General features: G+C 45.5%; 1 protein-coding gene and 1 long non-coding RNA gene across 11 annotated transcripts in view; one reads left to right on the forward strand and one right to left on the reverse strand.

The window, feature by feature from the left end:
* The window catches only part of Fat3 (FAT atypical cadherin 3), a 621,862-nt gene extending 613,119 nt beyond the window's left edge, over positions 1-8,743 (reverse strand). For 3 of the 10 annotated variants that reach the window (XM_052753043.1, XM_052753024.1, XM_052753017.1), the window contains exon 1: positions 7,835-8,201. The gene's annotated coding sequence lies outside the window, so the exon portion shown is untranslated. Of the gene's footprint in view, positions 1-7,231; positions 7,706-7,834; positions 8,322-8,610 lie in introns of those variants that run through there. The other 7 variants (XM_052752983.1, XM_052752989.1, XM_052753008.1 and 4 more) reach the window with 6 other exon arrangements.
* A 1,047-nt stretch (positions 8,744-9,790) lies between these two features.
* On the forward strand, positions 9,791-14,666 carry LOC128102955 (uncharacterized). Its single transcript, XR_008215599.1, has 4 exons — positions 9,791-9,914; positions 10,947-11,116; positions 13,846-14,020; positions 14,383-14,666. It is a non-coding gene; the product is annotated as an uncharacterized LOC128102955 (long non-coding RNA).
* Positions 14,667-15,550: the final 884 nt, after the last annotated feature.

Genomic DNA, 15,550 nt, shown 5'->3' on the forward strand with positions numbered 1-15,550 from the left:
CCCTCCTCTCTCCACCACACCAGCCATACAATAGCCATGTGCATCTGACCCACTTTCTTGTGTACATCTCTTTGAAGTGAAGTTCTCCAGAGTCAAGCTAGGCTGAAGCCACCTTGGTATCAAGTTGCTACTTGATTTGTGTGAGCTGCATGAATCGCCTGCCTTATTTTCCATGTATGAGACCAGCTACTCCCATCCTTCAGCTTCCACTGATGGCCAAGCACATACACCCAGACTACACCTAGAAATAAATCTCAGAAGTCCAAAATATTACTTATACATTTATACTTTAAAAGTCAACAGAATGTCACCTGCAATAGATGGTCTAGGATTCCAAAATGTCCAAGAGGCTTCTCTTACCTAGATAGCTTTATTAGACTTCTAAAGCAAACAAAACCCCCAAGAGCTTATGTTTACAAAAGCAAAAAAAAAAAAAAAAACTGACATTTATACTGTCGTTAATCACATTTCTCCTGAATTTAATGCCTTCCATATGGCAGGATTTAAGATGTGTTTAAGTGTTAAGTAATATTCAGCGATATTTAGTAGTACTGATAATTTGGGGCATATCTCAAAGCATGAAGCACCATCTAGCTGCTCCAGAGTTCTCTTGTTTGACCTTGCATGGTATTGAAAAGACTACAGTCTTTGGACTGTAATTTGGTGGTCATCCTTAAGGCAAAATTCTCCATTTAGTTAAGTCTCCATGGTTATGCCTCCCTTATCGTGGACACTTATCTCTAGTATAACAGAAGAAGAAAGAAACAAAAAAAGGAAAGAACGATAGAGGAACAGAAATACTATGTACACCTGTTATAAAAATCCCCAGTAATAACAAACATGGAGAGCCTCTCTCACATTCAGGAATCAGGATCACTTCTCACTCAGTGGACTGAGTGAGAAGGAGAGAGGTAGCTGAACAAAAGCAGTCCATTTACTTTTCTTGGTTTTTATTTATTGTTTTGTCCTGTCAGCTGAAATGTAAGCAACAGAACTAATTTATGAGGTACAGAACACCTTCAGAATTCTCTGTGCCATAGGTAGTTGTATGTCTATAGCTAAATCACAGATACAGAGAGGTAGGACTTGGAATGCATCATGTACACTTGCATCCAGGCTTCCAGACACGTTCCAAAATCCCCAGAGTCCCGTTTGAACTTGGCAGAGTGGAGAACCTCAACAGGATAATGGAGAAAGGGTTGGATAAATTCTGGAATCCCTCATAGACTATCAGATAACATTCCAACATCCTCTTTAGTCTGTCCAATGACTATATTATATATTCAGGTTTCATTAAGATTAATAAAAGGAGATAAATGGTAGGGAATATGATCAGCTCACTATATATATATGTATATATGTAATATATATATATATATATGAAATTGTGAAAGAGTACATTTATTGAGAAAGAAAACTTTATACCCCTCCTAAAAATGTATACCACCTCATATTCACTCACCCTCCTGTTCAAATACCTGCTCATTGTCACTCTTCTTTTTCCAGTTAATAATTGCAAACGTGTTTTGATTTACAGAGCAGATGCATGGCTATTCCCCACCTTCCCAAAGAAACAATGACTAATAAAAGCAATGACAGTTGCTTTCATTGGTCAGCATGGCAGAATCTGGATTACCTAGGAAGGAGTCTCATTGAGGGATTGGCTAGATTTGGTTAGACTGTGGGCATGCCTCTGAGGGATTTTCTTAATTGGGTTAAGTGAGTTGGGAAGACCCATCCCGGTTTCACTGTCTGGGCAGTGGACTGAGTGAGAAGGAAAAAGGTAGCTGAACAAAAGCATTTGTTGTTCTCTGCTTCTTGACTATTGATACAACGTGACCAGTTGTACCCAGTTCCTGACACTGTAACTGGAGCTGGACTGTAACCAGGAACTTTGAACCTGGTAAATAGTTTCTCCCCTAAATTGCTTTGGTCAGATTGTTTTTATGCATCAACAAGAAAACAGACAAAGATTCAAAACAATGGGTGTAGCTAGCTATTCTTTGAATCTTACAAGACAGAGGTAGTTTCAGTAAATATTGCTGAAAATAATGTAAAATAAATGAATTCTGGGCATTGTGGTAGTAGCCTTTAATCCTAGCACTTGAGAGTTAGAAGGAGGAAGACCCTCAATTTGAAGCCAGCCTGGCAACACATGAATTTCAGGCCACATGACAGGGTCCTACCTTATAAAACAAAAAAAAAGGGTGTTCAAATGATACACGCAAAAGTGAAAGATTAAGGCGAAACAATGAAAGTGAAGTTAACTTGTAAGAAGAATAAGAGGGCTAATTACCTTAGAGTCTACATGGTTTTACATAATGAAAAACAAAAACACACCTAGAAGAGAACGTTAATAAGTTCATTCATTAAACAGAATCTATGGTTCCCAATACTGAAAGTTTGAAGGGTCAGAATGTCAGATCTAAGACCTTTCCAGGTCCTCTGTATAACTTTTGTGTCCAAGAAGGCATCATCTTCAGAAGGTAGTATCTGAAGGAAGATAATACTTGGCCTTTCCCAGAAATCTTCTAAGGTTTCTATATCAGCATATAACAACAGAATCAATTAAGTAGAGCTTATAGGGACTCATAGAGACTGAAGTGGCCACCATGGAGCCTGTATTCCTCTGTGTTAGGACCTCTGCATACATGTCACGGTTGTTAGCTTGGTGTTTTTGTGGGACTCCTAACAGTGGGAGTGGGCTGTCTCTGACTCTTCTGCCTGCTCTTGAGACCCTTTTCCTCCTACTGGATTGCTTCACCCAGCTCTGATACTAGGGTTTGTGCCGAGTCTTTTTGTAACTTGGTATTTTATGTCTGGCTGATATCCTGGGAGGTCTGCTCTTTTCTGAAGGGAAACAGAGGAGCAGTGGATCTCGGGGAGAGGGGAGGTGTGTGGGAGGGAATGAGTGGAGGGAGGGGAGACTATGGTTGGGATGCATTATATGAGAGACCCCAGGAGTGGAGGGAGGGGAAGACATGGTTCAGATGTATTGTATTCCAGAATACTAAATAAATAAAGAAAGAAAGAAAGAAAGAAACAAACAAACAAACAAAGAAATCAACGTAATCACACTGACAGGAAGACCACACTTTGATCACAAAATTGATTATTGTATTCTGAGGTCGATTCTCCATTTTCCATAATCACACCAGGAAATTCACTCTCAAACTTCTGACCCTCCCACTAAGTTGGGGGTTGGGAAGAACTCCTAAGGTGGTAGAGGCTAAAATTGAGTCTAACTTGGGAATTCCTCTTCAATACCTAATCTCTAGATTGGGTAATTTGTTATTTTCCATGTACCTGACAATCAGAAGCTAAACCAGAAGAGTTCTAGCCACTAGACAAGTCCTCAATGTCTTCTCAATAAATTCAATCTGTGGCATTAAGTTGATTGTTTTAAAGGCCAGCTTCTCTGAAATATTCTTGGAGAAAGGAGTCAATGGGGAGAAAGCTTATGAGATGAGAAGATATTCAAAGAAATCAATGAGTTTGAAATACCAGTGCAGTCAAATGAACCCACAGGGAGAAAAGCTTTTTATCTTGTCTTCCCAAGGAAGCAGTCACAGTGTGGGTCTTCCTGTCTTCAGCTCTTACAATTGGGTAGAAAGCAGCAGATAAGGATATAATCAACAGTAGGAAAAGAGAAGGGTGAGGGAAAGGAGGACGAGGAAGGGAGTGAGTGACAGGGAGGAAGGAAAAGCAAAAAGCAGGGCAGAAACTTCTTAATAAACAACGGGGCTATCTATGTTCCTCCTTTCAGTGTTGGGGAGCATTAGAGTATCTGTGAGCTTTTGGATGGAGAAACAGGTCAGGAAACGAGTCCTTCCTCTTACGTTTACTAGCCCTCCTTTTTTTGAGACCCAGTTTGGTTTTATGTGGCTCAGGCTGGTCTGGTAGCCTGGAACTCACTGTAGACTGTAGAATAACCTTGAACTTCTGATCCTCCTGCCTCCATAACCTGAGAGCCCAGGCTACAGTCTGCAGGCTCCTTTCTTTTAAATGCCCTTTCCAATTCTAGTGTCTCCACAGTGAGCAAAGATGGGGTTCATCAATACCACTTCAGCAATCAAAGAAATCAATGTAAAGGAGCAAGTCCGCCTGAGCCCAGGACAGGAACCCTATTCAATGATCTTGTAGCAGGAAAACACCAGAGGTAACTCAGAGGGAAACACCAGATGTCCCCCACTAGTGTGGTTTCCCTCTTGTCCAACAGTCACCTGGACAGATCCAAGGCACACAGACACACCAGCCCTAACTCCAAGAGTAATAAGAGAAGGTCACTAGGTCGTTGGTCTGTGAGGAAACATTAACATACCTTAACAACACAGCCCCTCACAAATCATCCTCTGACTTGAGGACTGGACTGCATACCCCTTCTCCATGGCAGCTGCCTGTTTCTCTCCTTTCGACATAACTCATTGTGTAGACTAGAGCAGGCCCTTCCTTCCCTAGCATGGAAGCAGGCAGGAACAGCACAACCTGCCACTGCCCTTATGTGAACAGTCAGAAGAAACCCTGCTTCACAAAACCTGTGAGCTAGCAAAACACCTATATAACAAACACACTGGTCGGTGGGCACCCCACCCCCTACCGAATCCCCGATTGTTGCTACTAGTTTCATTTCTTCGTAGCTCAGCACAAATTTAATTGCTGTTTAACAGACTGACTGGGTCCTGACTATTTAAAAATTCCCAAAATGTCTCTGCCAGGAACCAGAATAAATAAAAATTGAAAGAAGGAGAGTGAGTGGAGGCAAGGCTGGAAAGCCAGTCGCTGGTCAACAAATATTGGCTGCGAAAATCCTGCAGTGATGAGAGATGGAGCCAGCTCAGCAGCTGACCAATTTCTGATCTCCCAGGCAGCTGTCTCTCATGCGGAGTTCTGTGTGGCTCAGATATGAAGACGTTATAGCATGGACAGTTCTGGGAACTTTCTCCTTCCAGCACATAGTGCAGAGAAACAGATTCCAACATCATTTATTGTCCAAGTTCCAGAAGCAACAAAGGGGACTCCTGATCGAATTGGTTTTAATTATTTGGTTTAACTCTGGAAGACAACTTTTCTCCCTATACAATGTTAAGAAAAGAAGAAAAAAAAAATTGAACCCCTCACCCACACCAAACCTACTGTGTAAAAATCATATCAAGGAGCAGAAGAAATTGTGCATTTAAAAAATACTCTTTGTCTTTTGGCACACTGTTTTCTTGCATTTTTTTTTGCATTTTTTTTAATTCTCCCTGTGCAACTGTCCAATTTTGGAATAAGAACGAAAAGGGGCGGGGGCTTGGAGTGGCGGGTCGAAGCAGTCAGTGACCAAAAATTTTTAGGAGCCCATATCATTTCTATTTCTCAATCTCTTCCCTTTTTTCTCTCCCTCTTTCCTCTTCTCTCTCTCTCTCTCTCTCTCTCTCTCTCTCTCTCTCTCTCTCTCTCTCTCTCTCTCTCTCTCTCTCTCTCTCTCTCTCTCCCCCTCCCTCCCCCCCTCTCGCTCTCTCTCGCTCTCCCATCTCCTTCCTCCCTTTCTTTCCTGATGAGATTCAATCTCCACATCACACTGAGCGCCCTCCCCCACCTCTACCCCCGCCCCCGCTCAAGCATTGGATAACCCAGAGTTGGGAGCCCGCAGCAGCAGCAAGGAAGCCTATGCTCTCTCCATCTAAGCTGAGATGCTGGCCTCTGGGTCCTCAATTCCTAGATGGCAGTTCGCCCTTTCCATCTCCTGAATCAAGGCAGCTTCGCCTGCAGTATGTCTGGCCTGTTTTTGTCTTTCTACATTTATTTTAACTCGGCCCGGGCTCAATCAAATCCTGGCAACAAAGCCCGAAGCTCAAAGCCACCGAGGTGGACTGGCGGCCAGCTCCCGGCCCCTCCTCCCACCGCCCAAACTCGCCTTTGAAAAGACAAGCGTCGGGCCAGAAAATTAATGTGTCGGTGGAAAGGAGGATAAAAGGCTGAGACGCGAGTGTCCACTAGTGCTGTGGGCTTTACAGATTTCTTCTATATACCTTTTAAACATCAAGGCCTAAAAACTAAGAAACCACTCCGGACTCCCGTGCGGGAGACGACCCTAGTGGGAGCATGGCTCCCGCCCTGCTCCCTCCCCCATCTGGCTGAGTCGGAGAGAGCGGGTGCTTGGCGCGGTTTGTCTGACACTTGTAAATGCAAGTGGGATCCAACTTGGAAGCAAACGCGCCGGAGTCTGGGGGCGGGGAGGAGGGGAAAGCAGAGAAAGACTTCCATCCGTCTCCTGGTCCAGTGTTCCTCCCTCGCGCCGCTGCGTAGCGGGTTCAGGAATACCCCAAGGAAGATCCAGGTCCCGAGCGCACGCGGCGGCGAAGTGGGGCTCCCCCAGGGAGGCTCGGGACACTGGCTGACCTCGCTCCCGGATGCCGGGGCTTCTCGCTTCTGGGAGACTCCCAGCCTCCACGGCGACCTCACTGTCTGCAGCCTATCCCTACCTTCACGTCCATTTGCGGACAACCCCATGGCCGGGCTTGCTCGTTATTGTATCTGAAAGTGGGTGACACCGCCAGCACGCACACCCAGGAGCGCCCCCTTTCCTCTGGTAGCAGGAGCCAGGAGATGAGCCTTAGTGCGCCCGGGAACACCCGGCACTCTGCATCCTATCCGCTCTCCAAGTGCACCAAAGCATGCAAGAGCAGGGCAGAGAAAAGCAACACGAGTTGCTTTCCGCAAAGTCTAATCAGTGCTTAAACATTTCCGAAAACACACGCGACAAAAGTCGGCTAGGGAGAGAAACGGTGAATTAGTATACTGCTAAAAATACCCGGGCTAGCCACCTCTCGTCAGCCTGGCCCGATGCATTTTAGCTCAGCGACCCCAACTGGCCGCGTCCTCTTGCTCTCTGAGCGCCAAGCGAAATCCTTCCAGGCCCTCTCTGCCACCTCCAGCCAGCTCCCTAAGATCCCCAGCTGCACTCTGGAGAACCGACAGTCCCTCTCATCCCTCCAGGAGGGACTCCAGGCGCGGACCAGTGTGCCTTCAACATGCCCAAGCGGAGCCGCAAGGGCCCTTCGGCATCCTTAGGATGGTCAGACTTGCGCTATTCTCTTTTCAAATAGGAAAGCCCGTCCTCCCGCCCGCCAAAAATCATGCTTTCTCCCTAAGCATTCGGGTCCATCTTCCCGTCAAAACAAGAGGCAATCATCTCTTGGCTACTCAACCAAACTGTCGCACCAGTTCAAAGTCTGCTGTCATTCAGTACCTTTCACAACCCGACAAGACTCAGATGTGAGGAGAGAGAGGCCCGGCGAACATTCTGGGCTACGGTTCCTGCACGGTGGAATTGGAGGCTAGGTTCTCTGCTCCGCACATAGCCTCCTCTAGCAAGCACCCAACTTGTGCCTCTAGGTCCTGCAAGTGCATCCATTGGCATCTGCGCCTTCCCACTGATGTTGTAAGCGCCAGCTACCAAGCGGACTAGCCGCCTGATCAAATCCACCTGCAGCCAGCCGCCACAGCTCAGTGAGGACCCAAAGGAGCGTGCAAGCATGCAGACCCGCAAGCACTCTTTCCTCTTATCCCTAGACCTAAACTTGACCAACTCCCGTATCTATTTCTTGGCTCCAGCCGCAGGGCTGAGTCTCCCTGGGTTCTAGCTGGTAGCGGTAATGACCACAGCTCCCGGCAGCACCCAGGCAGGAACTTTACAAGGTGAAAAGTTTCCCCCACGCTTTCTGATGGCTCTAGCTTGCCGGAACCCCATTACAGCTTCTGTGTAACCTGGTAGCTGGGGCTGTTCTGAGAAAGGTGCGCTCTAGCCGGTGCACCCTGCAGCCAAATAAGCACGCTAAAAATCCTCACGCACCCTTGCCTCTGCCGGCGATACTCCCCTGCACCAGACGCGTCCTCCGTGGTCTTCCTCTCCGGCCTAGGGCGAGCCGGCCACCCCGCCGCCTCCGCCGCAGTGCTCGCCGCGTGCTCCCGGCTGAAGCTGGTGAGGCGAGCGGAGGCGCTCGGCGCTTGGCGCTCAGGACGCCGCCACCGCTGCGGGTTGGCGGGCGGAGGAGGGGAGTCGGAGGAGGATGGCGGCGGGAGGAGGGGGACCGGGAGAGAGGTCCCAATGCTCAGCCCAGATCACAGCGCAGCCTGCCGGGAGGAGCGGTTCTCGCGTCTGCTCTCGGCAGCCTGCACCGCTACAGCTAGTCGAGGAGCTGCTTCGGGTTCCCCATCGCTGCCGCCGCCGCACTGCCAAGACCCCAGCTTCGCTGTCTCCTCCTCCCTCCCCGCAGAGCTGCGTCCTCGTGGGGGACGACCAGTGATCTCCGAGCGCCACGCGGAGACGAGAGGCGCGGGAGGGGGCCGGGGAGACGCGGCGGCCGGCAGCAGGACGCTCTGGGCGCCTCGCCTGGAAGCTGGACTAATTTTAGAGCCCAGGCTTCCTCCACCCCTAGCTGGGCTGGAAGGACGCACCAAAGTGCGGTGCAGAGGCAGTAGCCGGGAGAGCTCCCTGCCGTTTTCAGAGCGCGCGCGCGCACGCACCACATTCAATCTGCCGGGCGCTGCATCCCGCTGCCTAGAGTGCCCTAGACTTCTCCCGAACAGAAGAGGAAACGGAGGCAAGATGAGGCCAAGATGGCTTACCCAAGCTCCTCAGGGTAGTTGGAAGTGCAGTGGGCCAAACTACCAAACGTTGTACCTCCTGCTGCCTACACTGGACTAGCGTTGCTTCCCCCACGTATTTCAGATCCTCCGGAACACCTTTGTGTGAGAGGGAATCGGACTAAAGAGTAACATGACTCATCACCCCCACCCCATCTGAAACACTGTGGGATGGGAAGACATTCCGAATGGGGATGAGTGAGTGATCTCTGAGGAACTAGGTGATTTGCGGTGCCAATTGGTGGCCCTCTATTTGCTATAACTTCTGTATCATCCTCACTAGTGTAAGGATTTCTGGAAACTGCCGCCCCCACGCCCATTCCACTATCCACTACTGCAGTAGCGCTTGCACTACAGCCTTTGCTCCCAGCCTGCGAGCGAAAGAGCTCAACCTAACTGGCCAGCGCCCCGGTGCCCGCCTACCGCCTGCCCCCACTCGTCTAAAGCAGGCGCTCACTCCAAGGAGGTGCCTGAAGTGCCCTGTCCCAGGTAGCTTCTCCAGGACTCTGTTACTGATCACTAACATCAACAGAGGTGCAGCAGGCCTACAGATCTGCTGTGTAGAGAAAATCGCTCTTTATTTTTGACCCCTCAATTTCTCTTTGGGGAGTAAGGTCTGTGGCAGCTAAAAGTCTTTGTGCTCAGTCATGCCCTTTGAAGAGCTCATAGAATTTACCTTCCTGGTCTTCAGCTCCCAAGCCTGGGGCCTTAGAGCTCTAAAAAGCCCTCCACTCTTAGTAGGTGGGAAGTTCCCCTTGAAAGCCTTCTGCGGCCTTCTGCACTGCCTTGACTGCCCCATAAAGCACTCTGCATGCTCCGGTTGCTTGCCTTGAGCGGTTAATGGAAATACTAAGAAATACTGACAGCTCCCCATACATCAACTAATTCCAGGCCAGAAGCATGATGGTGTCCAGGGCTTCACTGTTACAAAGGCCAGAAGAAAACTTGCCTGCTCTCCAAAATGTTGTCATTTGCATAATTTTATTCTGATTTTATTTTTTATTCAGGCACTTTCTTAGCATTAAAAGTTTATTGCCATATAAATATGCTCCCGATATGGCGTATTCCTTGTGACTGACCCAAGGCAGCTAACTTTGCATCAAAGGTTTTAATGAATCACGCATTTCCCATTCCAGTGCTTCTGTGGAAGGACTAGGAGAGCTGCTGCCTGAAGCCAGCACTTCGGGTAGAGTCAGGGGTCGCTGGTTGGCTCCTGGGGTGCTCAGGGAAGTGATGTCGACAGCAGGAGAGGCCATCTTCCACCTCCTTCCTGGGAAGCTGGCCAGGTAACTGGAGGAGCATTGATGCTATGGGAGTCCAGCCCCTCCAAAGGCTCTCTCATGCCTCAGAGGCACTTTGCCTATAAGTGCAGAAATCTGTCTAACTCTGCCTCCTGCCCTTAGGCAGTGTGTAGGTAGTAAAGGAAACAGTCTCTACTCCCAGAGCAGAAATGGGCCATGACAACCTGTGGGCAAAGGACTCTCTGCAAGGGGGTGGAGTAATTTATTCAGTGGGACACTCTCTGGTCAGTTTAGATTTGGGGGAGCAAGTAATGCTTGCTGATATCAGAAAAACATCTATTTTTTCTTAACATAACCTACTATGTACCTGTGGTATTGAGGTCACATCATTGATAAAACTATGAACTTAATGAATGAACCAAAGGCATTTATAACACTTAAGTTTCCATGCACGGCACCTAGTCCAAATCCTAGTGGAGTGGATACGTGTATTAATGTCGAAGAATAAATGAGTGCAGACAGCATGAGAGTTCTCTGTTAGACTGGATAACAACACAGAAAAGAGCCCTAAGCTGAAAAATCAGGACTATGTAATTATATAAGTTGCTCTACACACCTCCCAAGTCCAATCCAGATCCTCTGGGCCTTATTCTCCCCCTAGGTCCCCGAGCAAACAACTTGCTCTTCTGGATTGCTGCAAGCTGCACTGATAGTGTGGTGCCCTGGGCCTCTCTTGTAGCTCACCTCCAACCCAGGGGTCTCTTGAAGTGTTTGATGTAAATGGAAACCTAGATGTGTAGGAGATTAAACACTGAGAAATCTTTAGTGAACAAGACATGGGTATATTTGGAAATTTGCATGACTCTCTGCCACAGATGGAGGAGGCAAATGTGTTCTAAACAGCTTCTGGGGTGGTCTTGCTGCATGAAACAGTGGTCAGCTTCTTCCCTCTGGCTCGGGCCCTCTGACCCTCCTGTGCTCCTGGGATCACACTCACACCCCTCCCCGCAAAGTTTTTCCAGTGAAAATTTTTAAGGTTTATTTTTATTATTTTTATTTTCACATACCTATACACAGGTGATTATATGCCACAGGACTTCATATCCTTTGGAGATGGAGGCAATTGGTGAGCTGCCTGACATGACATGGGAGCTGGGAACTGAGCGAGGTCCTCTGGAAGCATGTGACTTGAAGCACCAAGCTATCTCTTACTCGCTGTAGCCCTAGCCATCTCTCCAGCGTCTGCAGTAAGTGTGATGTCACACTCTGCTTTCTGGCAGTCCCAAGCTAATACACCAATCACCATTCCTTCTTATTTTTCCTCTTTCTTTTTTATTTATGTGTCTTTTACATTATGTGTCTTGATCCCATCCATTTCTCTGTCCCTTTGGAACAGCCCTCCACTCCTGCACACACACACACACACACACACACACACACACACACACACACACACACACACACACACGCACACACTCCAAAAAAAATTAAGAGAAGAAAGAGAAGAGAAAGGGGGATTAAAAATTTCATCATGGAAGCTGCAGTGTGACACAGTGAGTCACGTGGTAAACCCCTTTGTCCGTGTCCTCTCGTCATTCCTAGTCATCGTTTACTCTAAGCAACTGCCAAATTATGATTCAATATCTTTTAAGGATAATATATGAATATATACAGAATGATCACACACAGGAATACATATTGACCAACTTTTTATGTACTTATAAGACTTCTTTCAGTGATCAGTTCTGTTTGTCACGTTCTACCCAGACCTGTTCATCTCATTGAGTTTGTCTCTGTGTTCAGGAAGATTTTACTTGTATGTCATATGAGGTAATACCTATCTTATTGCTAACCCTGTAAACATTGAATTTAAGAGATATTTTGATGACCAAATGGGCTATTTAGGGAGGTGGGAGAATGTCCTTTCCTCGAAGTATTAAATCAAGCCCACGACTCTAGCCAGCATTATTTGGGGGACCAGATAAAATCATGCTTTGTTGTGTGTTTCGGCTTAAGTGCGAAGCATCCCCACATGTTCATTTGCTGCTTCTGGTGTTGATTTGGGAGGTAGTAGAACTGTTAGCAGTTGAAGCCTCACTGGAGGAAGTAGGTCACTGATGATTTAAGGAATTGCAGTAGGTGGTAAGTCCAAAACACAGACTGACTTCTTTCCAAATTTTCCACCAATCCTGGTACTACATGTTACAAATACATCAAGATGGGTGCATCACATTCTTCTTTTGTGCACATCCTTCTTTGACCCTTAACCATTTTTTTGCAAAATTTTAATTTTTGACAGTTTTACACATGTATGTAACACACTGTGAAAATATTCACACTTTTATCTCCCTCCCAACACTTCAGGCCCCCTTCTCATTCCCAGTTAATCCCATCTTAATTTCACACCTTACTTTTTGTGTACTAGTCCTTTGCAGGTAGTCATAGCTGTTGTTTAGGATTACATTGACCACATCATACATAGAAGACAGCGCTTCCCAGCACTCCTTCCCATTGTCTAGCTCTTCTAATCTATCGGTTCATTTTTCTGTGATATTCCCTGGGTCTCGTTGGGGATGATATACATGTTGATTTTTAAGACCCGCATTTAGTAGTCACTTTAGTCTCTTAAAGTTGATGCAACCCAGTCTTTATTTTCAAAGAGCATCCAAACCAGACTTGGGTATACCTAACTACTTGGATTTCCTCAAAAGAATTTCTTACCATCTGACTTTATTTTATTTTGTATCCATCTTGGGTTACAACTCTTCCTTTACTTTGGCGAATAGGTTAATCAATGTAATAGAAGCCATTTTGTGGTAATATATTGTGTCCCCCAATATATTGTGTACCCTACATAATAAAACTTATCTGGGGTCAGAGAACAGAACAGCCGCTAGATTAGACATAGAGGCCAGAAAATGGTGGCACACTCACCTTTAATCCTATCACTTGGGAGGCAGAGATCCATCCAGTTCTCTGTGAGTTCAAGGCCACACTGGGAACAGAGTCAGGCATGGTGGCACACACCTTTAATCCCAGCACTTGAGATCTCATGTCTTGCTTGGGAAAGACACATGCCTTGAATCCCACGAAGTGATGGCAGGAAGCAGAAAGGTAGATAAGGCGTGAGGACCAGGAACTAGAAGCTTTTTAGCAGCAGTTCAGCTGAGAACCATTCGGGTGAGGACTCAGAGGCTCTCATTCTGAGGATTTGTGAAAACAGGATCAGCTGAGGAGTTGGCAAGGTGAAGTTGGCTGTGGCTTGTTCGGTTTCTCTGATCTTTCAACATTCATCCCAATATCTGTCTCTGTTGCTTATTTTTTTTATTAATAAGACCTTTTAAAATTCATGTTACAACATTTTATCTTATACAATTCTGTATCTCTTAGGCATTCCTCTTTCCCTTTCATTCATTTTTGTTCATAAATCTGTCTAGCAAACATTATTCTTGAGCAACTATGCACTTGGCTCTGAGAAGCACTGGGGAGATAATGAGTTATCTATCCTCGTGGGTCTTAGGTGGATTTAGAACTCACCATTTATCAGAAGATGTTTTAAAAATAATGTAGCAGTGACAGGGGATGTGGGTTGAATGATTTGGACTGGTTAGTTACGTGACTACTACTACCCTAGTGAAGAGGGTTCTTCATTCCACCCCATTTTATTCATAAGTTAAATCCAACATTACCCGTGGCTGATGATAATATGAGATAATTAGGGGTACACTTAGTCCATTCTAAGTCTATAATACTGAAAGGGCAAACGTTCTCTCTTACCAAAGTATGAACACCTCCAGAACCCTACTTCATTAGGTAACATGTTTTTATATATTCTCCTGGCCTCTCATTGAACTTGTTTTTCCTCAAACATTTTGAGGATTTTTTTCTTTCAAAATTATTATCTTAAAACATTTTTTGTAAATTAATGTTTTTGTTTTTGTTTTTTTTTGTTTTACTATTTGTCTCTACCTTTCAGTACAGTGAATACAATATGAATGGAGTATGCTCATGTGAACTAGTTTACTAAGGCCACATTTGTAGTATTCCTCTACAAAGAAGAATTCTGAGCTTAAGATAACCTGTATGGACTTTGGATGCAACTTGCTCCTTTGCCAATCAAAGGGAAAATTGCCAAGCAACTTAAAAATGAGGTAACCATTTTCCTACAATCTTAGAAAAGAAATTAGGTCTATTCTGTCTTTCCAGCGGCCCACCTCACAGCTATGCTCCCTTCAGTGTCTATTTACTTCCCTGCTGCAACTACTAAGAAAATATCCGAGGTGCAGATAAAAACATGTCTACTTGTTAAAAGGAGGAGCTACATTATTTTCTTCATCATTTACTGTTAACCAAAGTTAAAAAGAAATACATCTGAAACAAGGGCCCTCAAAACCAAAGAGAATGAAAAAGCATTTCCACAATGTTGGTGAAAAAAAGAAAAAAGAAAATTTAAATTAGACTAGTTAACTTTCTTTTCCATTCTTTTCTTTTTCTTTTTCTTTTCTGCTTTTAGAGACAGGGTCTCACTATGCACCAGCCTTGTCTGGCTTGGAGCTTGCTGTACAACCAGGTTGGCCTCAAACTCACAACGATCTGCTGCCAGCCTTGACTCTCAGCTGCTGGGATTATGAGCCACCACGTACATCAGATGAATTGGTTTTGGGTTTATTTCATTGAGTCAGCAAGGTATTATTAAGTATAAATATCATCATATTGCCAGAAATAATATTTTAATGCCACTTTCATTTTTAATTCATGAAAATGGCCATTTGCCCTGACTTGAGGAGTAGTTTTGGCTAAATAAATTAGAATCCATTTCATTTTACCAGCCCAAATGTTAGCCATGCATGTCAACGTGAATTTTCAAAGTAAACTGCATCAAGGTATTTGCATATGGAGACTGTCTCTGTGGACAAGTGTCTGAATACCTATGGCACTGTTGCCAAAAAAGAGGTCACAGCACCTTCTATTTCTTCTAGTAACCAAATGAGATGGGTTTTTGTTGGTAACGTTGCAGAAATTCCATGTTCAAGGAGTTGCTAATAGGATTTAGATTTGTTTTATGTTGTTTTCACTTACACTCTGAGGCTTCCTGCATCAATCCAGGCAATCAAGACACCATAACAGACATGTCCACAGGCCAACATGATCTGGAGACAATCCCTCCCTGGCACTCTTTTCTAGCTGATTCTAGATTGTGTTAAGCTGACATTATCACAGGGCTCCAGCCTGAAATTGGCATTCCCTGAATCTTGGTGATTCTAACAGTTGTTAAAATTTGAGGACTTCTGACCAGGGTTCTGTTCCTCATAACACACACACACACACACACACACACACACACACACACACACACCCCATACCCATATACACAGTAACCCACACAATATACTACACCACCAATATGCACAGTTTCACCACACTCTACACACACTACACATATATATACATAATACCAAGCACACACATCACACATACACCACACATATACACATTTATCTCACACACATACCATGCACACATGTATACCATGTATATGTAGTCATATAGTACCTACACAATAATACACAAATTATACACAAGTACATATCACACACTCCACACATACACACACCACACACACACACACACACACACACACACACACACACACACACACACACACACACACGAGTGCTCAC

The sequence above is a fragment of the Peromyscus californicus genome, unplaced genomic scaffold, assembly GCF_007827085.1.
Source record: "Peromyscus californicus insignis strain IS unplaced genomic scaffold, ASM782708v3 Scaffold_11__1_contigs__length_118956290, whole genome shotgun sequence".
Taxonomy (NCBI): Eukaryota; Metazoa; Chordata; class Mammalia; order Rodentia; family Cricetidae; genus Peromyscus; species Peromyscus californicus.